This window comes from Tursiops truncatus, chromosome 2 (assembly GCF_011762595.2).
Source record: "Tursiops truncatus isolate mTurTru1 chromosome 2, mTurTru1.mat.Y, whole genome shotgun sequence".
Lineage (NCBI taxonomy): Eukaryota > Metazoa > Chordata > Mammalia > Artiodactyla > Delphinidae > Tursiops > Tursiops truncatus.
In genome coordinates this window covers 150,926,102-150,953,774 of record NC_047035.1, presented here as the reverse complement: position 1 = coordinate 150,953,774, position 27,673 = coordinate 150,926,102, and the positions used below count along the sequence as shown (strand labels likewise).

Genomic DNA, 27,673 nt, shown 5'->3' with positions numbered 1-27,673 from the left:
CTGGGTGTTGGGAGGGGAAAGCAAAGCTCTTAGGTCCCCTCCAGGACCTAAGTGATATCATCTCTTTTCTGGGGTTCTCTTTTAGGATGGGGGAAACTTTCCCTAAATCTCCCTAACAGACATCCCTCATCTTTCTGCAGCTCCCCCCAGCCCTGCCCCACCGCCCACTCAGCAGACATTGGGCAGATGTGGACTAATGTTCATTCCTGAACCAATTGCTGGCAATGAAGTGATGGAGATTTGCTTAGACTAATCACTGGGGTGAAATGGGTGTTGGGGGCCCACAAAGGGACCGCCAGGGAACACAGTAAAGGCCACCTACTGTGGCCTAGGACATGTGTGACGTGGCATCAGGAAATACAGTGGAAAGGAAGGAGGGCAGGGAAATTTATTCTGGAGGCGGAGGGGACCTTCTGAGGGATTTTAGGGAATAACAGGAGCTGGGAGACAGACAAACAGATGCAGAGGCTGGAGGCACGAGATGCGAGGCCCGTTAAAGTTTCTTTGAGGAGTGGGGGAGGGGGAAGGAGAGGTGGCAGTGAGGGACAACAGTGAGGAAGGTTGTGCCCTCCAGCTCAGATGTAAAGCAACTGGACTGACAGAATGACTGCATTAAGTCTGGATGGTGGTCTCGTGAATTTAAGCCTGAGTTCCTGGGAAAATGGCAGTCAGTCTCTCTCTCTCTCTCTCTCTCTCTCTCTCACACACACACACACACACACACACTCACACACACACACACACACACACACACACACACACACACACACACACACAGTAAAGGGATCAAGACATGGAGCTGGTTGACCACCCCCTTCACTCAGCTTAGGACCCCGGTTCCACCTGTAGCATTCCCTCAAGACCAGGCTGAAACGTCAGCAAGACCCTGTGCAGGTTTGGGGATAAGGTGTGCAAAATGCAACCTCCTTCTAGACTTTGCCCCAGCTCTGCTGGCCAAGAAGATGCGTCCTCACCTAAGGCTTGGACCAGCCTCCCTGGGCACCTGCTGTGCACGTAATACAGGAGGGAGGAGAAGGACCTTTCTGCCACGAGGGCCGAGGCATGTCTGTGTCCCCCTTGGAGCCAGATGTCATGTCCTTGCTCTCTTGTCCTCCTTTGGGACAACCTAACCTGACTCAGTTCTGGCGCTGCAGGACACTGGACTTGTAGGAGGACCGGCCGCTGGGCAGAGCAGAGGCCACATTTTCTCTGACACGGCCTCACGCCAACATTTAAGGAGCGGGGAGACAGGAGGGGCAGCAGAAAGAGTTCCCATCTGAGCTGAGGGAAAGAAAACACTATTTTCCAAAATAGCATATTCTCAGGAAATCAAGCATTCAAAGGGAGACGGAAGCTTAAAGTCCAACACACTTCACCTGGAACAGGTCAGGTACACGGCCTAAGTGAGCCCGGAGACCCATCAGGGCCTGTCAGCATTTTACTCCCCCAGATAGATGAGGGCCTTTTGATTTAGACCAGAGAGAAGAAATCCGGGCAACTGGGACTTCCCTGGTGGGCCAGTGGCTAAGAATCTGCCTTGCAATGCAGGGGATGTGGGTACGATCCCTGGTCAGAGAACTAAGATCCCACATGCTGCGGGGGCAACTAAGCCCACGTGCCACAACTACTGAGCGCTCGAGCCACAACTAAGAGCCCATGTACTGCAAGCTACAGAGCCCACGTGCTCTAGAGCCTGCACATCACAACTAGAGAGAAGCCTGTGCACTGCAATGAAGTAAGACCTGACACAGCCAAAAATAAAAATCAATAAATATTAAAAAAAAAAAAGAAAGAAAGAAATCCAGGCAACTGAATTCACATCTCCCAGGTCTGTTCCTGCTTCTCAAACAGCACATCAGTCAAGGAAAATCTCAGGGTTGGGTGCACCCGCCTGAACTTAGGGAAGGTGCCAGCCATGGCTCACCGTCCGAATGTAGACTGGCAGACCAGCATGTCCTTGTCCCACAGGCTCAGAGCTAAGCTACGTGCTGAATTATGTTTGCCTTCAAGGACACTTACCCCAAAGCTTGGTTAAAGACCCCATCTCCAAATGCAGTCACGTTGGGAGTTATAGATTCAACGTGAACTGGGGGTAAGGGGGATGTAGTTCTGTCCCTAACATAGCAATATTTGGTTTACTTCCTCTGTACTGTAAGATTCTAAAGATCTGAGACCCTTTTTTTTTTTTTTTTTTTTGCGGTACGCGGGCCTCTCACTGTTGTGGCCTCTCCCGTTGCGGAGCACAGGCTCCGGACGCGCAGGCTCAGCGGCCATGGCTCACGGGCCCAGCCGCTCCACGGCATGTGGGATCTTCCCGGACCGGGGCACGAACCCGTGTCCCCTGCATCAGCAGGCGGACTCTCAACCACTGCGCCACCAGGGAAGCCCTGAGACCATTTTTTTAAAATTAATTTTTATTGGAGTATAGCTGTTTTGGGGACCATGTTACATTCACCTTCCCCAGTATCTGGCACAGAGATAATCCACACATACTGGTTGAATGAATGGATGAAGGCAGGGCTACAGGGCTGCCATGTACAGCTGCCCAGGCTGTGTACTTCACAACTCCACCCAGACTACCGTGTGAATAGAGCCTCCTGGAGTTATGTAGGACTATGTCCAGTTGGATGACCATGCTCCTTCTTCCAATGAAGAGAATTTGGGGTGTGCTTTTTTCTTAATTTCCCCTAAGTTGCTCTGCTATGCTCCCATAGCTGTGTAAACTCTATGTACCTCAAGTGTAAGTATTATTATATCAATCAGGCTGTGAATAACAGAAAGCTGACCTCTTGTCTTACACAAAGGAGGATTCATTATTTTTACATAATAAGTCTGGGGGTAGCTAGGTACTGCCTGTGGTTTAGAGCAGAGGTTGACAAACTTTTTCTGTAAAGAACCAGCTAGTGAACATTTTCACTTTTTTGGAACATATGTTGCAACTACTCTACTGTGTCATTACAGGGCAAAGTCAACCACAGATGAATTTCATGGCTGTGTTCCAATAAAACTGTATTTACAAAAATAGGTGGTGGGCCAGAATTGGCTCATGGGCCACAGTCTGCCAACCCCTGGTTCCACGGAAAACTGAAAAGAGAGAATGCCAGGGAGGAACGGTCGGGAAATGGTTAAGATGGTCCTGTGCTGCAGAAGGTTCCTAAGCTCGCAGACCACAACAGCTTGTCTCCACAGTTGCCACAAGTTCAGCTGCCCTTTGGGGTTTCTGACCTTTGAACCAACAGTGATCAGGGTGTCCTGGCAAAGCGACCCAGTCTCACGACCCGTCCACAGTGCCTGGAGGGTGAAACAGGCCACAGCACCCTATCCTCAAGCCAGAGAGTCAGCGAAAACCAGAGATAAATCAGGGCAACTTCCACTTCAGCAATCAGCCCCGCCATGCTGGTGGTCGGCGACAGACTGCCACCCAGAGGGACACAGAGTAGACCCTCCAGGCCCTCTGTGACTCCCCCGAAGCCTGGTCCTCTCTCCCCTGCAGAGGGAGATGTCCTCCTTCCCCACACACACACCGTACCTCCCACGGCGGCACATGGGCCTGGGCCCGACCCTTAGTGGAGGCTCTAACCACCCACCCGCCCGGCCACGCGGGACTGGCCACTTCTAGACGGCGTCTGTCCCCTCTTTGCACACCTCAGGCTTTGCTCTGAGATGACGGTGAAGCTCTTACTTACTGGCCTTCATTCTCTCCTTGGAATCGAAGCAAATGAGTCTGCTTTTCCTCCCGCCTGGCAGTCAGTCCTGCAAAGAATAACGATGGAGGTTATTCTTCTCATCTCGGGCTGTCACAACGCAACACAACAGCACAGGCCAGGGGCTGAAACAACACACATTCGTTTCTCACTGTCCTGGGCACTGCCAGGCCCAGGTGAGAGCCTACTTCCCAGCTTGCAGACAACGGTCTTCTCCACGTGTCCTCACAGGGTGGAGGGAGGGAACTCTGGTCTCTCCCTTCTTGTAAGAAAACGAATCCCATGACCCTCATGACTTCATCTACCCCTAATCACCTCCCAAGGCCCCGCCTCCACGTACCATCACAGTGTGGGTTAGGGCGTCAACACAGGAATCTGGGGGGACATAAGCTACCAGTCTGTGATATTATTATTAAGCTCCCATTTCTTGAGACTCTACTGTATATCACAGGAGCTGTATTGGGGACATATTCCTTTCTTCTCTGTTTTTCAGATGAGGGAAGGTTCTGAGAGGTTACACCATTTATTCAAGATTGTCTGCATGTCTCAGAGAACAGATGAGACAGTCCACTCTGTGTAAACAAACGAGGATGGCCTAATCTTGTTCCTTCTCTGGAAATGTATTTTTTTGCCTTCATAAGAGCTCCAGGCCGCATTGTGACTGTCGTGGGCCCGAGTCACGCATGTCATGTGTTCATGGTCTCCTGCCCCATTAAAACACACACACACACACACACAAATTATATTTCATGATTGTGTTTGTAGGATTATTACATATTACAGGCTGGATTATTATATATTCATCATTATTATATTCATTTTCTTCCTTCTTTATTTTGGAAGAACTTCAAGTTGAAATGTTTTCACGGACTCTTAGAAGCACCACGGACCAAGCACTGCAGCACCCCTGCCTGGAAAAGTCAGCCTGATAACGAGCAGGCCGAGCGGCTGCCGAGGGGCTGCTCTGGGGGAAGTGGCACCTGGGCTCTGTAACTACTGAAGCCTGAGCCAGGAGAGATCCCCGACTTAAGCTTTTTAACCTCAGCAGGAACCTCCCTTAAGCTTGGGGTCCTCCGTGTGTCTGCAGCTCTCATGGATGAACTAAGGATTCACCCCAATATTCCGGCCAGCCACTTGAGGAGTTGCCATACACACAGACCCCCTTAGCCTCACTGGCTGATGACCTGTGGGGTGAAAGGTGCCATGGGGGAAAGCCTGGCATTCTGGTGTTTGGCCACAAGGGGGCACCGATGGTCCGGCCTGCTGCCTGGCACCCAGGCCTGGCCCTACCCGCCTGATCTCAGCCCTGTCAGCCTGGCTGCCCCCTTTCTGGCCCAGGTTTGCTGAGCTGTGTGGCCCTGGGGCAGGAGTGTCACCTCCCTGGCCTCAGGCTCCTTACTGAGACACTCAAGGTGGACCGTAAAGATCTCTGAGGTCACTTCTGCTCTCAAAATTTAATTCTGCAGGAAATACAGCTGGGCCAAAGCACAGCTGTGGGACCCAAGGCCGGTTTCGCTTCTGCTCTGCAGTTACCCTGGCTGGGCGACCTGGGCTAAGTCACTTTCCCTCTCTGGTTTGCACTCACTTGCTGTAAGAAAGAGGCCTTTCAGTGGGCCACCAGCTTGTCTGGAGTGTCCCCGGTGACCCTGACTTCTCCTGCTGAGAAAGGGCTGGGGGCTGGGCCATTGCAGAGAAAGGGGGCTGGACGCAGGCTGCTGGGGGCAACCCCACACCTGGAAACCAGAACCTTCTGTCTTCTGCCTCCAAGGCCCAGAGGAACTCCCGGTTCTGGGGCTGCAAAACCAACCCCAGATCCTCCAACAAGAGCTTTCACTGGCTCTGCCTGGATCCCACTGGGATGAGGGATATTAAATGGTTGCTTTTTGTGGTAAGTGTCTCCACGTGGCTGTGAATTCCCTGGGATTTGAATACCCGGTGTCTCCAGTGCCTGGCCCAGTGGCTGGCAGCAGGCCCCACAATGAGCAGACGTGCTGCACAAGAGTCAGCTGGATGCCAGTTAAAAATACAGAGTTCCAGGCCTGTTCCTGTGATGGATTTTGTAGGTCTGAGTGGGCCCCCGAAAATCAGCATTCTTTCAACGGGCTGCTGGGTAAAAACACCCCACAGAAATGTTGAAAGAACGAATAACTTTCATTAGTGGGTGGGGTTTTTTCCCCCTATCCTTTTTTTTTTTTTTTTTGGTTTCTTTTTGTTTTAAATCGTATCTCAGCACCTTGGAATTTGGGGAAGAGGGATGTAAAAATAGCCATTTTTCAGAGTCAGGCTTTCCCATCTCATGTTTAGTCTGGGACCGCGTCCTCAGCCTCTCCGGGGCTGTGGTCACTGTGGAATGCTGGTGGCAGTGCACGCCGGGCGCCCCTGAAACCCCTGGCGCTCAGCCCCCCGCGCCTGCCCAGGGCAGCTGGGCCACCACCAGCCGCCTCCTGGGGCTGGCCGAGGGCACGCCTGAAGCGTCTCTCGTCCTGGTGGGCCTCGATTGACCCCGCACAGGAGAAACAGTTGAGCGGATAAATGATGTCTGCACCAGAGAACAATCTAACTCACAGACGCAAAGTACCTGCACCTGAGGGTACTACCTCCCCACCTCCTAAACCCCAACCCCGGCCAGGTGGGACGACGCCACCGCCCCTCCTCCTGCCCTTGGGGAGGCAGCCCCCACCCCCTGCAGGGGTGCCGGGCCTCCGCAGGCCCCCTCCGGGCTGCCTCCCCCTGTCAGGCCCCCGACACCCACACAGCCTGCACACTCTCCCCGCTCCGTAAGCCAGGCTCCAAAACCAGTCATAACAAGCTCACCAAAGAGGAAAGGGGGGGGGAGTTAAATAAAAAAGGGTATCTTGGCCTCAAAACCCAGAACCCGATTCACTTCCAAACCACATAAAACAGCCAAGTGACAAGGCTCCCGCGTCTGGGCTGAGGGCTTTGCCTCGGGGGGGATCCCCCCCCGCCCCGCCTCGGAAATGGGCGTCTGGAGGAAGCGGGTTGTGGTCAGACCTGCTCTCTCATCGCGCCCCCTCCTCGGCGCCCCAGCGACCCCCATCCTCTTGGAGAGCAGAAAGGAGAGTCTGGCTGGTGGGTTTCCCGTTAACTCTTCCAAGCGTTCCTGCCCCAGGCCTGTGCAGTTCAGCCCCTTCGTCCCTCCCTAGGAGGGGGCACAGCCCCAAGCCCCCGGGCCCTCGCCTCCCTTCTCTGCTCACCTCTTCCCGGAGGCAGCAGCCAGCCCTGCGTGGGGCCTCGGGGCCTCTGAGTCCGGGCGTGGGGCGCGCAAGGGAAGCGCCAGCGGTCACTCGGAAGACAGCTCCGGGGGGTCAGCCTGCTGCTGCTGTTGCTGTTGTGCTCCGTGAGGCTCCAGGGGCCAGGTCCTCCCGCCCCGCAGGCCCCTCTTCTCAGCACCGCGCTGCTAAGGGCGGGAGCCGGGCCACTGGGCGGGCGTCACCGACAACGCCAGGCGCTCATGCACGCGCCCACGCACCGCGCATGCGTCGTCTCAACGTTCAGTGAGCCCTGAGCACCTACTCTGCTCTCTGTAGACCCGCAGGCGGGCGGTTCCAGACGTTGGGCTGGAGAGACCCAGGCTCTGAGTTACAGCTCGGCCAGGCTGCAGAACCACAGGGAGCCGGGGCCTGAGCCTGGGCTGGCGGGCCAGCGGCCGCAGCTGGGACCCATTACCTGGCATGGAGAGCTCGGCCGCCTCGGGTCAGGTGTCTTTCCTGCTTGGAAGAGGAGATGAGGGTGCCTCCCTCGACCCGTGGAGCAGTGCAGGCCTGTGTGGTTGATGTGGCCGGCTGGGGTCCTGCCTCCACCACCGCCTCCTCTGATCCTGCACTTCCCCCGCAACCCCAAGCCCTGTCTGGGAGACGCCCTCCAGGACACGACAGCCCACATTTTTTTTTTGTCTGCGTTGGGTCTTCATTGCTGCGCTCGAGATTTCTCTAGTTGCGGCGAGCAGAGGCTACTCTTCGTTGCGGTGCACGGGCTTCTCATTGTGGTGGCTTCCCTTGTTGCAGGGCACGGGCTCTAGGCGCGCGGGCTTCAGTAGTTGTGGCTCGCGGGCTCTAGAGCGCAGACTCAGTAGTTGTGGCACACGGGCTTAGTTGCTCCGCGGCTTGTGGGATCTTCCCGGACCACGGATTGAACCCGTGTCCCCTGCATTGGCAGGCGGATTCTTAACCACTGCGCCACCAGGGAAGCCAGACAGCCCCCAATTTTTTGTGCCTCTGAACTAGATGCTCTGTGAAGCTCAGGCTGGCGTGTCCCTCCTCCCGGCCAGGCTGGGTGATGAGAGGTGAGGACAGCCTCCCAACTGTGCTTTGCCCCTTTTTCAGCAGTGCGATGCTGCATGGTATTTAACCTTCTGAGGTTCAGTTTCCTCACTAGGAACATGGGGAGCCTCGTAGTTCCTACATCCAAGAATCCCAAAAGACTCCTTATTATTCAATCTTCCCGGGATGGTTTCAAAGTAAAATGCTGGAGAAACAGTCCTCATAAAGGCTCATTTTATGGAAGTCTTCTAATGTGTCAGGTGCAGTCCAAGTGTTCACACGAATTATCCCATGACATCCTCAGACTACATCTGTGGGGTAGATATCACCATGATCCCTAGTTGGCTAAAGAAGAGCGGATGCCCAGAGGACTTAGGGAACGTGCACAAGGTCACACACCTATTGGTGGTGGAGGTGAGACTCCAGCCTGGGCGTTGTAGCCCAGAACCCCTGCTCTTTGTTTTCCGACTTTATTATGGTATAGTGGACATGACATAGTGGAAGTTTGAAATGTACAACCTGGGAACCCACACTTGTAATCACCACCCTGTCCCACCTTCCAGTGTGGAAGCGTCAGCCAGAGCCTCCCCTGCTTTTAGAGCTCCTAGCATCTCCTTTCAGAGCTGGAGGAGCCCTACCCTCCAGCTTTTGGATGAAGAGGTGATGTGTGCAAAGTGACTAACCAGCGGTGGGGCAGGGAGCTTGCTCTGAAGCACACAATGCTTGCCGCTTTCAGAAAATTTCCTCTGGCTTGAGTCTGTCCAGAGATCTCAAGGCTCCTTTAGGACTTGGAGTCACTGCGTTCCACGGGGCCTTCTACTCACTATGTGCGTCCGAGAGGTGCCCTGCTGCCCCAGCCCGAGGGATGAGTTGGCAGAATCTTCTGGCTCTGGTCTTGCCAAGCTCCGCCCACACCTGCTAAGAACACTTGGTCCTCAGGGCAAGGCCCACTCTCCTTGGAGTGCTATTCAAGGCCCTGCTCACCTGCCACCTGCTCCATCCCATGTGGAGAAGTCAGCTCTAGGGTCTCCCTGGACGCCCCTCCCCAGTGGCACCTGTACCCTTCCTCACACTCATGGCTCACACATCCGTCTGACCCGTAAATTCCTTCACGTGTCTGTCTCCACTTAAGCATCCCATGCTCTCACGGAAAATTGTGGATGCTGACAGCCATCCCTCAGATAAGACGGTCAGAACTCAGGATGGAGAGGGGTTTTCCGTCCACCCCCAAGAAAATCAACATAAGAAGCAGAACCAGAACCCAGATCCGAGGTGTCCTGGGTGGAGTTGTTTACGGAGGGACATTGTCTCCCCGCCCAACTCTACCCCAGGCACTGAGAAGGAGCCCATTGGGGGTGGGGTCATCACACACAAGCTGCGGACTGGCAGAGCGCCCCCCCAAACGTATATGACTGTGCTTCCAACAGGTGAGCATCTCCTACCACGAAAACCTACTCCCCGGATTCCTCCTTCCCCAGACTCCTGTACCCAGAGTGAGAGAATGCATAAAAATGAAACATGTTGCCCCAACCCCCAAACACCCTTTGTTAGAGTGATCCGGAGGATTAAATGGCTGGTGGAGACCACAGGATTTTAAACTCAGGCTCCTGTGGACAGATGGGCACCTGGCCTTGAGGGGAGAGCCCAGAGGAGGGGCCGGGAGGGCAAGCAGATGGAAATCTGGCAAGAGCAGGAGGCTGCTGTGAGCGGCGGTTAGGTGAGGAAAACTGAGCTGGTGTGAGCAGAAACCATGGGAAGGAGAAGGCTTTTCCAAGAAATTACAGCGGTATCGCCTTCCAAGTGGCTGGGGACCTCTGCAGACATGATCTCATTGCCCCTCCCCCCAGGGCCTCTGGGGGAACCCGGGGTCAGGGGTCTCTGCCCCGGCCTGAGTTCAAAGAAGACTCCACCTGCCGACTCTCCCAAAGAGGCCTGAACCTGGCGTTCCCTCACTGACAGCGGAGGGACCAGAAAACTCCCCTCACAGCTGATTCGACAGAAGTCTCCTCAAGCTTCAAGGGCCCTTAAAAGCACTTGAAATCTCTCAGGACAAAAATGACTGTAACAAAAACAGTTATTCAAGGAGAACTGTTTCATTCTGTACCAAGGGAGTTGACTGTCTATTTGCTTTGGTAAGAGCGGGCCTTGGACCCAGCCACTCTGCTCAGGGTTCTCTAGAGGAACAGAATCAATCGGATATATAGACATACAGAGGAGATTTGTGATAGAAATTGGCTCATGTGATCATGGAGGCTGAGAAGCCCCACCGTCTGCCATCTACCAGCTGGAGGCCCAAGTGAGCTGGGGGTGGGGGGTGATTGAGTCCAAGTTCGAAGGCCCAAGAACCAGGAATAATTGTCGATGTCCAAGGGATGGAGGTCTCAGCTCAGAGCGAGCAAACTCCCCCCTTCCTCCATCTTTTTGTTCTATTCGGGCGCTTGATGGACTGGATGGTGCCCACCTGCGTGGGCAAAGGTGGTCTTTCCTCAATCCACCAATTCAAATGCTAATCTCTTCCAGAAATACCCTCATAGCCACACCTGGAAATCATGTTTACTGGGCATCGCTTAGCTCAGCCAATGTGACACATGAAATGAGCGATCACACCAGTGGTGTGGATGGAAATACTTGCGTGCCTGGTGCAGTGCGTAGAGAGCATTTGGGGCATCAGCTAAATGATGTTTCTGAGCCTCTTCTATGCCATTAGCACTTTGCTAGACACTGGAGGTTACATGAGCCAGAGTGAGACCTTATCAGCAGGTGGCCGTGTGGCAGTGGGAGCAGAGTCAGCTCAGAAGAAGAGAAGTTTGGTGGCCCTGGGCACTCTGGGAAGGCTTTGTGGTGTGCCATCGTTATGAGCCAGCCCTTGTCTGTCAGGTACCAGCTGTGTGCCAGCTCTGCGCTAAGTGATCTCTAGACACCATCCCATAATATAATCTCCATAACAACCCTGGGGGCTGTATAGCTGCAATTCCCATTCACAGCCCTTAGAGCAGTGCCAGGAACTGTCCATTGATGTTCTTTAGTGAATGGTTGACAATAATGCCAATAATGCCATTGCAAAGTAAGGAGACTGAAGCCACCGAAGAAAAGTAATTTGTCACTAGTTGCCAAGAATGAGAACAAGGGAATGGGCTTCCCTGGTGGCGCAGTGTTTAAGAATCCGCCTGCCAACGCAGGTGACATGGGTTCGAGCCCTGGTCCGGGAAGATCCCACATGCTGTGGAGCAACTAAGCCCGTGAGCCACAGCTACTGAGCCTGCACTCTAGAGCCTGCAAGCCACAACTACTGAGCCTGCATGCCACAACTACTGAAGCCTGTGTGCCTAGAGCCCATGCTCTGCAACAAGGGAAGCCACCACAATGAGAAGCTCGCGCAACGCAATGAAGAGTAGCCCCCGCTCGCCGCAACTAGAGAAAGCCCGCAAGCAGCCAGGAAGACCCAACGCAGCCAAAAATAAATAAAAATAAATTAAAAAAAAAAAAAAGAACAAGGGAAGAAGACCCAGACCCCCAGGGTCCCGGCAGTTAGAGCCCAAGCCTCAGAGCCGGACAGTCCCTCCTGGACCAGGCTCTGCCTGTGAGTGTCTGACCCTGGGGAGAACATGGACTCTGAAGGTATTGACTGGAATATGGAAATAACAATATTTCTTTCAGAGGGCGGTTGGGAGGATTAAATAATATAACAAATAAACTTGCTCAGCACAGGACTGGCCTAGAGTAATTGTTCAATAAATTACTGTTATTTCATGAGCTTCACTCGAGCCCTGGGTGTATGACAGCCTCTTAGAGTCAGGCTTCACCTCCTGAGATTGTGTTTTATCAGCCCTCCTTTGATGCGACGTCTTCCTGAAACTTCGGGCTAATCGTCCGAATCGTCCCACATTAACACAGAATGACTCATACAGGAACCTAACTAAGGCTTTTTAGTGTAGACATTCTCGTTTTTGAGAGAAAACAGCCCTGTTTATTTTAGCTGCCAACATGATTGAAGTTAGAACTTGCTGACCGTGGTCATTGAAAGACACTAGAATAAATGACCACAGGCTTTTTGGAACTCTCTTTACCTAAATACTTTGAAGAATAAGGATATTAGAGCTAACAAATAAAAGAGAGGAAGGAAGGAAGGAAGGAAGCAAGGAAAGGAGGAAGGAAGGAAGGGGAAAAGGAAAAAAGAAAGATAGAAGGAAATAGCTAAAATACCACAACCAAGAAGAATGAAAACCAATTGCTAATCAGGCTCCCATCTGAGTGTCAGTTGTGAAAAATATTTGTTGACTTAACGAAGATCCCATATCTTGCGTGGGGTTGTTATAGGAAGGTATTGATTGCATCTGAGCCGTGGCTATGAAATCTGCGAGCTGTGACACCTCAACCATTTATCCTCTGCGGATGAAGGGAAAGCAGAACTCACATCCAAGGCAACCAGGGTGTCTGCGGGGCAGAGGTAGTCACATTGGGGACGGCTGGGGGAAAGGGAAGAAATCAATTTCTCCATCTCTGTGGTCACAGGGCTGTGGTCTGAGGCAGATGTAAGAACACGACGTCCTCCAGGGCAGCAGCATCCGGTTCCCTTTGCTGCCAACCTAAAGAAACTCGAGGAGTCCCAGCAGCTGGGGCCAGGGCAGTGCCGGAGCCAGCCGTGGTGTGCAGATGAAACGCAGGTTGGGTGGGGTGTAGACCTACAGAGAGACTCGTGGGAGCCGCTGACTTTCAACCCTCCTCTTTTCCAGCTCCCACTATTTATTCTGGCTCCTGGCAGCAGACCCCTGTGGGGACAGAGGGACCTCATGGAACAGGGGCAGGGAGGAGGCATTCGAAAACCACAGGGTTAGTGATGAGACAGGGCAAAACAAACCCAACCAAAACAGGGAGCTTAGGGCGGGTCGGGCATGTGGATTTCAGGACTATTCCATGACTGTCAAGGGCAGGGCGCGGGGCTAAACACACCCAGATTCCTGGCTCCCGGCAGACCTTGATTTCCTGAAAAACTTCCACAAAGTGATCCCAAAACCATGATGCACTGCCCTCTGCCCCATAATCACAAGCAGCAGCTTTGAGGTTGATGAATTCGCCTGTGATCCCCCTAGAGACCACCGAGGTTTCCGTACACCTTCCCCGCCCCATGCAGCTCCTTGGGCTGGGTGAGCCCGGCACCTCGTGACCCCAGCACAGACTGGACCAGCATCCGTCTCCAGCATCCCCAGGGATGCCACCCCAGGTCCCGACTGGCTGGAGCTGTGGGTTCATCCCCTCCAGCTACAAAGCCTTTCAGAGCCGGGGGTCCACCTGGAGCTCTAGCATGGAGCAAACCCTGTGGTCCTAACCACCTGGACCAGAGCTTTCAACCTTGTGTTCCTGCCTCTTTTGTTCATCCTGCTTGCAGGGGTGAGGGAGGTGGAGTACAGAACCAGACGGATCTCAGGTTCAGTCTCGGGGGTAGGGGGGACGGACACTGAAGGGGCACCTTCCTGGTTGGGGGCCTGTGAATGATTAAAGCCTCTCCCAGCCTCCCCCCATCTCTCTGCTGGGACTGGAGACATGTTTTTCAAGGATGTCACGGATTGCCTGTTTGTCTGCATTTGTTCCCTGATCAGTGGGGCCGTGGGGAGGTGGTCTGCATGTGTCTGGCTTACTGGGCCCTCCAGTGCCTGTTCACACGTTGGGTGTTGGGACCGTAGGACCTTAACTGGTGAAAGGTCAACCGTCACCTTGATTGTTTCCAGGCTGCCCCACCTCTCCCTCCCATCGAACAAACAAAACACACAAGCAGACAGATCCTTCTGACGGCCCAGACCTGACCTGCTTGGGAGGAAATTCTATCCTGGCCAGTGGGTTCAAGGGGATTGGGAACACAGGCCTTCTCCCTGCTTCCTAACTGTACAGGTCATCCCGTGAAATGGTTTGGCTCATGAAATTTAAAAAGGAGTCAGGACGAAGGTAGACTGGATTCAGGATGCCTCCAGACCTTCCCTTGTTCTTTCTGCTTCTGCGCAAAGGCGTCAGATCTTTCCAGTCCCATCCTGGTCTGGTTTCACCATCTCTAGGGGGTCTGGTTGTGCGGGACCAAACACACACAGGCCATGTCTTCGATTCTATGCTGAAGAGAGTACTTCCGGGGGACCAGGGGTGCGTGGTTAGGAAAAAGAGCCACCACATACTGTTAACCTAGCAGAACTGTTTGGGAATGTGGATACCCATACCAGTCCTGCCTTCCGGTTTCCAAGGATGACCCAAAGCAGTGAAGACTTTCCTCTCTGAACTGCTCACCTGCAAGGAGAAGTGGTCCAGGACTCAGCTTCTCCTTTTCCTCTTCACAACACCTGCCAACACTCGACTCAGAGCAAGCTTTTTGTCCTGGCTGATCTCAGTTTTTACTTTCAGGGCAGGGATGCTGCCTGATCCTTCCTTGTATCCTCAGGGCCAAGCATAAAATCTAACACAGTAGTAGGTTCCTAAAGTGTTGAGTGAACGATGAGTAACAGTCAGGAAATGCCAGGAGGAGAAGGACAGAGAGATTATCTGCAGAGCCAGAGGTGGGGGAAATGCAGAGGAGATGGTGGATTGGTGATCTGGATGGGAAGATACGGGACCCGTTTTCTCTCAGACTTCTGCTGTTGTCTGAGACCTGACTGATTCCCCTTCTGGAATATTTAAGAAGCTAAAGAGAGAGGGTATTACCTGGAGAGTTAGCAGGTTTCTCTTCTCAGTGGCCAAAAGCCAAACAGATGGTTGAGGGCGGGGTCCGGGGCGCCGGCTCGCAGTGAGCTGAGCATCCTTCACCATGAGACCTGGGCAGCTCCAGACAGGCCTGTGAGATGGCGAGGACTTCCGTGGGGCAGTGAGTCACTCGTTCTTCATGGCATAGCTGTGGCCTTCCAGGAAATGGTATTGGACACGCACGCATAGATACGCACATGCAGTGTGTGCACCCACGGGCATGGACTGGCTGCACCAAGCGGATACGACAAGCCTTGCCCACCCACAGTTCCTCCAGCTCGTTGGTCCAGCAGAGCCTGGGGACTCTGGAAGGGTAGGACCAGGTGGAGAGGAGATTTTCCATGATGCTTCTTCTCTTTGTTGATGTTAAGGTGACCAGGATAAAGACCCTGGTCACCTGGGGGCTCCTGTGTCATGAGCAGACCCGAAGAATATGTAAGTCCACAAACATTTCAATTAGTGGGATGCTGGCGAGACTGCAAACAAAGCCTGAGGACGTAGAGACTCCAGTGGATCTGCTTGGCAGTCACATAGGTTATACCTGTTAAAAATCACCAGTCACTCACGGAGGAAACGATCAGTGAGCTCTCACCACTCTGCACCAGGCCCTGGGCCAGAGTACAGAATACCAGAGTACGCTGGTACGGCAGGGAGCAGGCAGGCGCGGTGCCTGCCCTCAGGATGTGAGCTTCCTTCCATGCCCACATCAGTACCCCAGCATTTCCCCAAAGCTTGTCCATTTTGAGTTTTCCCACAAATAATGTTTCTATGTACCCAAACCAAAAGGCCCCAGGAAGGAGAGCAAGGGTGCTGCAGAGTAAATGTTTGTCCTCCACCAAATTCATACACTGAAGCACTAACCCAAGGGGATGGTGTCAGGAGGTGGGGATTTGGGAGGTCATGAGGGTGGAGGCCCCCATGATGGGATTAGTGTCATGATGGGATTAAGGAGCCCAGAGAGCTCCTTCGCCCCTTCCTCCAGCTGAGGACACAGCTGTCTGTGAAACAGGAAACGGGTCCTCAGCAGACACAAACCCTGGCCACACCTTGATCTTGGACTTCCAGCCTCCAAAACTGTGAGAAATAAACGTTTGCTATTTATAAGCCGCCCAGTTTGTGGTGTTGTGTTACAGCAGCCGAGCTCACTAAGACAAAGGGGTGACATTAAAATTCCCCCAGCCCTGCTACCTACATTAGAGCCATTGGAGGCGGATGGCTTCTTGGAGGTCACAGGGAGACGCCTCTTTAGGTCTAAGAGGGTGTAGTGTCTGTACAGTGAACGGTGGAGAACCACTGCTGTTCCAAGTACCTGGTTCAAATCTTACCTCTGCCTCTGCCTAACTGTGTGACCTGGGCCAAAAGAGCTAACATCTCTGGGCCTCCATTTCCTCAGCTGTACATTGGGAGTAAAATCAGAATTGATCAGTGGCTGGAACGGGGCCTGACACCCAGCTTTCATGGTGGCTTCTGATAACTCCCACGCATGTTAGTGGGAAGCACCGTCAGATTGTTGATTGTCCATTTTCTGTTAGACCCCTCAGTCTGCACTGGCTGGGGTCACAGGCACAGGGGTACGTGTGGAGAACTCAGGTTCTGAATGCAGACCCGGGCCCCATCCTGCTGTCGGGAGGCTGCCTGGGATGGCACATGGCATGGACGCCGAGATTAGTGTCATTCAGATGGTGAGCAGAGGGACAGACCGTGGCAAGGTCTTGCTGCCTCTTCAGAGACAGGCAGTGGAGGAGGTCCTGGCACCTGTCGAGCTTGACCTTCAGCTCTGGGCCTGATGGACCATTTGGGGAGGAATCGCTGGTTTTCTGCTCTTTGGAAAGGATGCACCTGCCTTGCTACATGCCCTTCTCTCACCAGTCCACGGGGATGTGAGGACAGGTGAGCAGACCGCCCAGCTGCCCGGAAGAACAGCGAGGCCTCGACGGGACTCTGTCCCCCGTCTGTGGCCGCATCCCTGTGACTGTCAACCACACAACCTTCTAGTGCCTCTTCCCGTCTCCTCGGCCATGCGTCCCCAGGCGCAGACAGCAGTGACCACGAGCAGACACCCCTGGCCCAGGCCAGTTCCCTGAAACTCTTGAGGACTCGGGAGATTGCGGCCGCTGAACTTGTGCTGTGAGAGCTCAGAACGTAAACGAGCGGCGTGTGGACCGTGCGGAGGGACGCAGACACCCTCGGCGGCCCGTGGTCCCCGCAGCGACGGCGCCTCGGTGGCCAGCTCGTTCAGAAGTGAACCAGGAGGTTGGCCGGAGGAGAGAGCTGGATGGGCAGGCATTCAGGCGACTCACCGACTACAGATTCAAAGAGAGAAGTTCGTACTGCACACCCCGAAGAGGAGGGACCCCTTTTCCAGCCCCCATGCAGAGCCCACCAGGCAGCAGGCAGAAAACTCAGGTTCTCAAACCCAGAGTCACCTCCGCTCAATCCTAGTCTCCCGCCAGGCTCTCACGGCGACCAAGAAAAGGACTCGGTGACTCTGCATCCAGACTCTTCCACCCCATAGGTAGCGGACCAGATAATGGATGGTCCAAATCAGGCCCTTTTCAGAGTGAAAGGGGGAACGCAGTAATGATGCAGGACTTGGATGGACCCCAGACTCTAGTGCAGGGACCGGGAGGCCTGATTGCAGTCCAGCACCACCGCTCATCTGTCTGGGCTGTTTCCTCATTGTAAAATGTTATTGTTTTCATGGGATACTTTCTGACTCTAGATACCCAGCAAACGTCGGCCGCTTTACAGGAGTTTATCTCATTGTGTGTGTGTGAGGCAATCTACTCCACTTATTCTAAAATATCTCCTAGAAGGAAGGACCTTCTCAGCCGAACTTACCTTTTAAGGAACCAAGCAGAATTTCCTGCATGTCAGCCTTGGTGATGTTCGCCCCACAGCCAATGAGGCTTTAACAGTGAAATACAAGCATTGTTTCCCTTCATCCCTGTCTTTACATCTCTTAGCAGAACAGTGATTTCTCATGCTCTCTTTCCCATAAACCTCTCACTCACCACTCGAACTCCCACACACCCCGCCAAGCAAAACAGAAACAAAATTATAAATGATCTAAGACCAGAATAGGTGCTTCCTGATACCACTCCTGCAGACATCGCAGTTTATGTCGCCAAATCGCTAAGCTCATCTTCCCAGACCCCACCCCCACCATGTCCTCCTCTGCCGGGCACTGCACAGCTGCAGGTCCCTGCTGGCCCCTGGTCCCTCTGAGTGCATCGGCCCTTCCTCCTTGGACGTGTCTCTCAAACTTCTCCCTTCCCTGCCCCCATCACTGCTGCTGCCTCCCGCTGGCTCTTCTGCTTCTTCACGTCACCAGACAATCCTCCCAGAATCTCTCGCTCATCACGTTGCCCATTCTGCTCAAGGATCTATAATCTCAGCATGTTGTAGGGACAAGTCGGGATGTCACAGTGGGACGTCTGAGAGGTTCCTGCTCCGTGGCTCCTGAATGCCTGGACAGCGGGACTTGGTGGGGCAACTGGCTGGAAGGGAGGGATTAGGATTCGCCTTGGAGTGACCTCTATAGCAAGCATGACATGTTTACTTCCTGTGTAATAACAGATGCATGCAAATAGCAAAGGTTTCTAAAGATGGTTTTACCAGAGTGCTTCATGGGTCAAGAAAATCCACATCATGGGAATTCCCTGGCGGTCCAGTGGTTAGGACTCAGCGCTTTCACAGTGGTGGCCCGGGTTCAATCCCTGGCCAGGGAACTAAGATCCCACAAGCCATGCGGCGGGGCCAAAATAAATAAAGAAAATAATAAAAATAAAGAAAATACATATCCACCTGATGTTAACAGCAGGGCACCTGTCAGCTTACATAACGAAAACGTCCAGAGGTAGGGCCAGATCCTGGGGGATTCGCTCTGGGAATTCTGTCTCATCAGGACTAGAAGTCCATTTGTCTGTGCTTCTCTGAGTCCCGCCTCCTCCATGGGGCAGGTTTGTCCTCAGGCTGGCTTCCCTCACGGTGATGGCCTGGCTGCCACACCTCCTGGGGCATGTGCTCTCCTGTTCGCCTCCAGGAGGAGGGAGGGAGCGCCTCTTCCCCCAAAGAGAGAACAAACCCTGCATTTCACCCTGAATGCGCGGACTGAGTTTTTGCATCCTTCCCTGAACCACACCTGTGATGAGAAAAATCACCTGGAGCTTGGGCTGTGTCAGTTCTCTGCAAACAATGGATGTGGGGTCGGGGGAGGGGGGGGGGAGGGCGGCCCCTGGTGTCCACAGCAGCATAAGGCTGAGAAAACGCATCAAGAATAACGTCCAGTGAACACTGTGGTCCATGACTCTGTGAATTATGGTTTTCTCAGGGTATATGCCCAGTAGTGGGATTGCTGGGCCATATGGTAGTTCTCTTTGTAGTTTTATAAGGAACTTCCATACTGTTCCCCATTGTGGCTGTGTCAATTTACATTCCCACCGACAGTGCGAGAGGGTTCCCTTTTCTCCACACCCTCTCCAGAATTTATTGTTTCTAGATTTTTTGATGATGGCCATTCTGACCGGTGTGAGATGATATCTCACTGGAGTTTTGATTTGCATTTCTCTAATGATTAATGATGTTGAGCATTCTTTCATGTGTTTGTTGGCAATCTGTATATCTTCTTTGGAGAATGTTCATTGCAGCTCTATTTACAATAGCCAGGACATGGAAGCAACCTAAGTGTCCATCAACAGATGAATGGATAAAGAAGATGTGGCACATATATACAATGGAATATTACTCAGCCATAGAAAGGAACGAAACTGAGTTATTTGTAGTGAGGTGGATGGACCTAGAGTCTGTCATACAGAGTGAAGTAAGTCAGAAAGAGAAAAACAAATACCTTATGCTAACACATATATATGGAATCTAAGAGAAAAAAAAAAAGGTCATGAAGAACCTAGGGGTAAGACGGGAATAAAGACACAGACCTACTAGAGAATGGACTTGAGGATATGGGGAGGGGGAAGGGTAAGCTGTGACAAAGTGAGAGAGTGGCATGGACATATATACACTACCAAACGTAAAATAGATAGCTAGTGGGAAGCAGCTGCATAGCACAGGGAGATCAGCTCGGTGGTTTGTGACCACCTAGAGGGGTGGGATAGGGAGGGTGGGAGGGAGGGAGACGCAAGCAAGCGGGAAGAGATATGGGAACATATGTATATGTATAACTGATTCACTTTGTTATAAAGCAGAAACTAACACACCACTGTAAAGCAATTATACTCCAATAAAGATGTTAAAAAAAAAAAAAGAAAGGAAAGAATAATGTCCAGGACTTCCCTGGTGGTGCAGTGGTTAAGAATCCGCCTGCCAATGCAGGGGACATGGGTTCGAAACCTGGTCCGGGAAGATCCCACATTGCCGTGGAGCACCTAAGCCCGTGTGCCACAACTACCGAGCCTTTGCGCTAGAGTTTGCAAGTCACAGCTACTGAGCCCGCATGCCACAACTACTGAAGCCCACGCGCCTAGAGCCCATGCTCCACACCCAGAGAAGCCACTGCAATAAGAAGCCCGCGCACCGCAGCGAGTCCACATGCAGCGATGAAGACTCAACACAGCCAAAAATAAATAAGTAAATAAATAAATTTATAAAAAAAAAAAAAGAATAACGTCCAGGGGCGGCTTGGGTGAGGGCAGCTGATGGGATCTTGTGTGCGTGTGGGGCGTTAAAGCCCCGTCTCCTTCTGGGCACGATACTGCTGCTCCTGGCAGGAGGGATGTGCCTGAGAACTAATTGGGGACGGGGAGGGGGCTTCTCTGAAAGAACCGTTTCTTCTTTGGAAAAGGAGAAACAGTGCTTCTAGAAGGCTCTCCTCTTGGACTCAGGCTTGCATCCACGCACGGTTGCTGAGAACACATCTAGTCTACGGAAGGGAAGGAGCGGGGTCCAGGGTGAGGGGCACCTCTGCACGCCGGTCCTGGGCCTGCTGGGCTGGAGCCATCAGTGAGTCTGCCCTTTGGGCTGGAATCACTCACCCGGGCACACCTCTCCCTCTTGCTTTCTCACTTTGAAACCAGCATTTTGTGTGACACTGTAGCCCCACTTGGTGTGGTCACGGAAGAGGTGAAAACCACCTACAGGCCTCAGTCTCCCCAGGGAAGATGCGGAAATGAGTCAGCGGAAACTGTGAGCCGGGCTTCTAGGTACCAGCCTGAACCTCAATGGCCAAACCGGAATTGGGTATTGGTGTTTAAGCCCAGGAAGGGCCCTGCCTGCCTGTTTGTGGTGACCTGTGACCTCTCCACTGTGCTCCCTTTAGGCAGGAAACGGCCAGCACACCTCACTTCGCTCGTGTCCAGGCAACAGCATTTCTAGGCTGGAGAGTGTGTGATGCTCTTGGTGAGGGAGCTGCCTTGGCTCCGGGGCACCTGTGTTCTATGTCCAGGCTACCCCGGCACCTGCCCATACTCTGTGCCTGTCCGTTTAGGTAGATGGCAGTGCATGCGCAGCTGCTGAGTTGGGGTCACACAACAACCATTCGGGGGCATTCGCTTTGGTGGACCCCGGGTTTTAGAACAGTGAGACCCACCGGTTGGACCTGCTAGACCCCGTGGGCCTGACTGTTGAACACCAGGAGACGCCATGGCTGCGGGAGGCCCAACGCTGATGTGGGAAACCCAGGAGGAATTGAATCAGACCCTGGAGACCCAGAAGGGACCTAGTGACCATCTGATGCCCTCCTTTGAGCTTATATAGGGGATGGAGGCCCAGGGAGGGGGCAAGATCTACCCCCGAATTAAACCCTGGAAAGTGATGGAATTAGAACTCTTGGGCCTGTTGCCTCCTGATCTCCACTTCTGGGCTTGTTACTACAAATACATCATGTAACTGGATCCACTTAACCTTTTAAAAAATTTATGGCTTGAACAATGTGCGCCCTTAGCTCTTTTAAGAGGTAAAAGGAAAAGTAAAAGCCGCCTGGGCAGTCTTATCACTTCCAGTTCCTGGCCTTCCAATCACGTTGAGATGCATTCTCATGTGTCCATGGCCGAGGGGCAGGGGGGCAGGGGGAGGGTCTGTCCAGATTTCAGGATCCTGAGACCTGACTCATTGGACTCTCTGGTAAAGAGCTCAGAGCTCGAGTGCTGTGGACAGGAGGTAATTGTCACAGGAGGGGACATCATGGTCCCTTTCCACTGTGGCCCTAGGGGAATCTGGCCTTAAGATGCTTTAAGGTGACAGAGTGTGAGAGAAGCAGCTACGTGTAGGTTTTAACTTGAGTCAGTGAGGCATGTTCTGATGAAGCCATCAGGGCTGACGCTGGGGAAATCAGGGCACACGAGAAGACCTCTGCCCATAAGGTCCGCGCCTGCTCGTGGGCACGATTTTTGTTTTCGTTTTTCAGAGTGAGAGCTCAGCCTCGCTGTTTCCCTGCTCCCCGCGCCTTATATAACCCTGTGGGCTGGATTTAAAGCCAGATTATATTTTTAGGTGGAGAGAGAGATTACTTATTAGGTCTTAGGAGGAGTGGAACTCAGTTTGGCCGATGCCTGTTCTGCGAATTAATGTGCTGTTTTCACCTGGGCTCTGGGAATGACGCTGCCTCAGGAACAGAACATGGATCCCACAGCAGCCCTGCCCCCCACCCCCAAGGCCTCAGTTTCCACCTCACCTTCAGGTCTTCCCCAGAGGAATCCTGGGTGAAGCAGGTGGAGACCACTGAAGACAGAGCCAGTGGGAGGGAGCCTAATTCTGAGACAGGTGGGGAGGGTGTCCCTGTGTCCATGCAGCCCCTGGGGCGGCTGCCTGCCCCCAGGTCCTGCATCAGTAATTACATCACATCTGCCTGATGTCCTGGAGCCCAAGCATCATGTTCCTCACGAGGCCGTTTCCTGTAGGGAGCAGGAAAGTGGGCCAACTTCTCCCTTCTGAGGCTGGAGAACAGGCTCTTTCTGATTTGGGACATTAGACAGTATCACTTTTAGGAAAGGGCGAGAAGGAACTCATCCCATGTAGAAGAAGACAAGACAGCTTGAAATCTGCAGAAACCCCAACATTTGAAGGGTACTTTGGTTGTGCTGTTGCCCTCTCTCCTCTCTGTCTCTCTTTGTCTCTGTCTGTCTGTCTGTCACTGTCTGTCTCTGTCTCTCTGTCTCTCTTTGTCTCTCTCTGTCTCTGTCTCTCTGTCTGTCACTGTCTCTCTGTCTCTGTCTCTATGTCTCTCAGTCTCTCTTTGTCTCTCTCTGTCTCACTTTTCACTGAATGTACTGACAGAAAAATGCACAAGCTGTATGCGTTCAGCTAGCTGACATTTTATAAACTGAGCCCACCTGTGAAGTCAGCCCCAGCTGGAGACACAAAGCAGAGTCAGCCCCCAGGGGCCCTGTCGCTGTCCCTTCCACTGATCCCCAAGCCCAGGGCAGGGGCACATGGACGCCAGCAGCTTGGCAGTTCTGCCTCTTCTGGGGCCCCACGTGGAGGGTCCGGCAACCTGCACTCTCTGTGTCTGGTTCCCTCTGATCCGTGTTTTTGTTCCACGTCCCTCGAGGGGCCCCAGACAAAGTTGTGTCATCTGGACATTGGAGCCAGCTGGCAGCTTCCCAACAGGACCATGTGGGGAAGGCAGGGTGGGTCCAACAAGACCTCCGTGCAAAGTGCTGCCTCCCAACGGCCACCATGTCACGCTGGGCGTGCTGACCAGCTGCCGCAGTGCCCAGGAGCCCCGACACCCAGGGAAGGATGCCCTGTCCTCGCCACCCAGAAAACCACTGAAGAGCAATGCTTTTCAGGGCCGAAACCATGCATCACACACATGCACGCTCTCCTGGGAAGCCCGCTGCTGCTGCTTTTTAATTTTAAAGTTTAACCAAAGTCTTGACCCAGTGATTTAGAGAAGAGACAAATGTCTCCTGAGGGGAACGACGCGGTCTCGCTGTTTACCATTTCTAAAGCAACTTCTATATCACGAAAGCCTTGGACTAATTTCCCTTTGTCACTCCTCACGCCCCCAGTGCAAGAGGGAGTTTTCTATTGCACGAGGGGGAAACAGAACAGGAAACGAGGTCACGCTGGGCAGAAGACTCAGTCTCCCTTGGAGGTGAGAGCACAGGCCATACCGACGGGTGGCATCAGCCCCAGGGTGACCGAGCCAGATGTGGGTCACGTCTCTCCCACCGGCGCCAGGGTGGGCCCCCCCCCAGACACCTCACCACACAGAGACACCCTGAGGAGCCCCTTCAGCCTCCAGCCACCCCACGAAGAGCTGCGACCTGTGTGTTGACGCAGGAAGTGTTTCTCCTCGACCAACCCGATGGCAACCTCACCCCCCTGCAACCCCCAATCCTCTCCCTGAACAGGAGCTGGACCAGATTCCACTGCTCTCTGCACACTCTTGATATTAAAAGTTAGTCTGTCTAGTTTGAAACCATGACTTATGAGCCAATTCAAAGCTCTGCACCTCCTTTTCATACATTCTCCTAGGCTGTGGAAGCACTGTATTCGTTTTCTAGGGCTGTCATTACGAAGCACCACACACTGGGCAGCAGAAACTACAGAAATGGGTCATCTCCCAGTCCCGGGGGCCGGAAGTCTAAGATCAAGGTAGCAGGGCTGGTTCCTTCTGAGGCTCTGAGGGAGGATCCGTTCAGGCCTCTCTCCCTGCTTCTGGCGGTTTGTTGGAAAACTTTGGTGTCCCCTGGCTTGTAGAAGCATCACCCCGATTTCTGCCTTCATGTTCAATGGTGTTTTCCCCTATTTGTAAGGACACCGTCATGTTGGATTAGGGCCCACCCAGCTCTAGGATGACCCCATTACATCTGCAATGACCCTATTTCCAAATAAGGTTACATTCTGAGGGACTGGGGGTGAGGACTTCAACATATGGATTTTGGGGAGACATATTTCAACCCATGACGCAACTCTAGGTGAAGGTGGGGAAGAGAAGGGAAAATGAAGAAATGGTTTCAGTTAAAGCCAGGCCAAGCTACAGGGCAGAGTTGGAAGTCAGGTAGCAGGGAGGGTTGGGAGAGGGGAAGGTGGAGATTGGGATGGACCTGCAGGAGGATTCTGGGGGCCTGGCCATGTTCTGCTTTCTGCCTGCTTGTGTTATAGACTAGATGCTTGTGTCCTCCCAAAACTCACATGTTGAAACCCTACCCCTCTGCCCCATGTGATGGTGTTAGGAGGTGGGGCCTTGGGATGAGATGAGGCCATGAGGGTGGAGCCTCAGGGATGGGTTTGTGCCCCCGTAAGAGTCACGAGAGAGCCGGCGTCCTCTCTGCTCCCAGACATGTGGGGACACAACGGAAGGCAGTCTGCAGCGGGCTCTCCCCAGAACCCCGACCACACTGGACCCCTGCTCTTGGACTCCCAGCCTCTGGCACTGTGAGGAATAAGTTTCTGTTGTTTAAGCCCCAGCCTGCTGTTCTGTTCCAGCAGCTGAAGAGACACGTGCTTACACAGTTGCTTCATAATAATTCACAAACATTTCTGTTTTACACACTTTTCTCTATGTGTGTTATATGCCACAATTTTTTCAAGGTTAAAAAAAGGGGGGCATAGAAGTCAAAACTAGAATGAGGTATCACCTCACACTGGTCAGAATGGCCATCATTAAAAAGTCTACAAACAATAAATGCTGGAGAGGGTGTGGAGAAAAGGGAACCCTCCTACACTGTTGGTGGGAATGTAAACTGGTGCAGTCACTCTGGAGAACAGTATGGAGGTTCCTCAAAAACCTAAAAATAGAACTACCATATGATCCAGAAATCCCACTCCTGGGTATATACCTGGAGAAAACCATAATTCAAAAAGATACATGCACCCCAATGTTCATTGCAGCACTATTTACAATAGCTAAGACATGGAAGCAAACTAAACGTCCAACAGCAGAGGAATGGATAAAGAAGATGTGGTACATATATACAATGGAATATTACTCAGCCATAAAAAAGAATGAAATAATGCCATTTGCAGGAACATGGGTGGACCTAGAGATTATCATACTAAGTGAAGTAAGTCAGAAAGAGAAAGACAAATATTACACGATATCGCTTATATGTGGAATCTAAAATATGATACAAATGAACTTATTTACAAAACAGAAACACTCACAGACATAGAAAGTAAATTTAGGGTTACAAAGGGGAAGGGGAGAGGGATACATTAGGAGTTTGGGATTAGCAGATATTCGCTACTATATATAAAATAGATAAACAACAAGATTCTACTGTACAGCACAGGGAACTATATTCAATATCTTGTATATAATGAATAATGGAAAAGAATATGAAAAAGAGTATATATATATATATAAAACTGAATCACTTTGCTGTACACCAGAAGCTAACACAACGTTGTAAACCAACTACACTTCAATTAAAACGGGGTGGGGGGGAGGTGTGGCATAGGAAGAAGTTTGCTTACCTGAGTGAGGCTGTGCTTGGTGGTGGAGGGTCCCGACGTCAGTCTGGTTCCGTGGGCACTGGGGCCTCTCATGACATGGCAGGTCCTGTGTAGATGGTGGGTCTGCTGTGTGCATGCATGTGTGTGCACGTGTGTGCCTGTATGTGGGTGTGTGTGCGCCCATGTGTGTGTGTGTGTGGTGGTCCCAGGCTCCTTTTGCGACTGGAGGATCCCCGAGGAAGGAGTTGCTGTGTCCCCCAGCCCCACCTCGGGCAGACACTCCCCATCTGAGCGGGGGGGCCCCTGCTCCGGGTTCCCCTCTTTCCCCTCTGCTCAGGGGGAGCCGTGGGAGGTTCTGAGTGCCTTTCTGACCTTCCAGAGCCTTGTTGAACTGGGAGGATGTCCTCTCCTTCCTTCCAGGGCCCTGGTCTCTTAAAGCCCCTGCTGATTTGGCTACCCCAGAGACCTTGGCCCTCACGCATACCCCACACCTGGGGGACCGTGTCATGTACTCCTAGGTACTTCCACATGCTCCGCCCCTGCTCAGCAGGTACCGGCTGGGAGGGGAAGCCGGCGCTGCCTGGAGGAAGGACACCTGAATAAGCCTCAGTTGAGCCTCACCTGGCCTCAGAGAGGAGCACGCTCTCCCGTGGGCTGGGGAAGAAAAGCCCCTGGCCGTAGCCCCCCAACACAGGGCCGTACCCCGACCCCCTTCTCCCCCGGGGTCGGGGTGGTCGTAGGCAGGTTGTGCCACCTCTGCCCTTTGGGGCGGCCCCCCTGCTGGGCCCTTCAGCCCCCTGACAACGTGAGGACACAGGCTTCTCTTGTTTCCAGCACCACATCCTAGTTGCCAAGTGCAGCGCTTGGCTGGGATCTGCTGTCGTGCTGGTGCCTCAGTGTCAGCGCCGTGCGGGGGCTGGAGCTGCAAGGCTGACCGCCACCTGGTCCCCTCCTCACGGGGTTCTCTGCCGCCCAGCGGGGACAGACGGGAAAGGCAGACGACTGAGGTGTGGCGGTGAGCGGACAAGCCGAGGGCTCCGTACACCAGCCAGACCACTGAGAACTCAGAGATGAGTCCACCTCTTTGAGCCGTTACCTCATCTGTACACGAGAAAAGGCTTTTTGGTGATTAAATGAGACAACGCATGTCAAATGACAGGTAGATCACAGGTGCTTAATAAATACTAGTTATTTTATATTACTTACATTCAAACTCCTTTTCTAATGCCTCAAGTCACCCCGGTCTTTATCGTGGCCTTTCTCTTTTTCCCAGATTTCTCTCTTTTCTTCTGATTCTTTTGGGATCTGGAAGTTGATAACATCCTTCTATGGCTCACCCGCCATCTTGGGTCTTATCATTCATGTCTATCAGGGTGAAGGAAGCATGAAAACCTAGACTATGTTGTTTTTCTGAATGTTATCAAAAGAGTTGGAAGAGAAGAGTAGAATCTTCCTTCCCACTTCTGTTTTTTATTTCCTCTCATTGTCTCCCTTTCTCTCCTTCTTCTCTCTTGCTGCAAGCTACAAGATGATAGGATAAAAAAGCATGGAAACAGAAACTTAAAATTAGCATATATGCACAATGCTGCTGCTTTGGGCAATGGAAAAATA

At 52.7% G+C, this 27,673-nt stretch overlaps 1 protein-coding gene across 1 annotated transcript in view; it reads right to left on the bottom strand.

Annotated features, from left to right (window-relative positions):
- The window catches only part of LOC109549652 (uncharacterized), a 127,782-nt gene that overhangs the window by 35,531 nt on the left and 64,578 nt on the right, over window positions 1-27,673 (bottom strand). The window contains exons 13-14 of the transcript XR_012330347.1: window positions 6,920-27,583; window positions 3,687-3,753 (exon numbers count right to left, since the gene is read on the bottom strand). The gene's annotated coding sequence lies outside the window, so the exon portion shown is untranslated. The remainder of the gene's footprint in view (window positions 1-3,686; window positions 3,754-6,919; window positions 27,584-27,673) is intronic.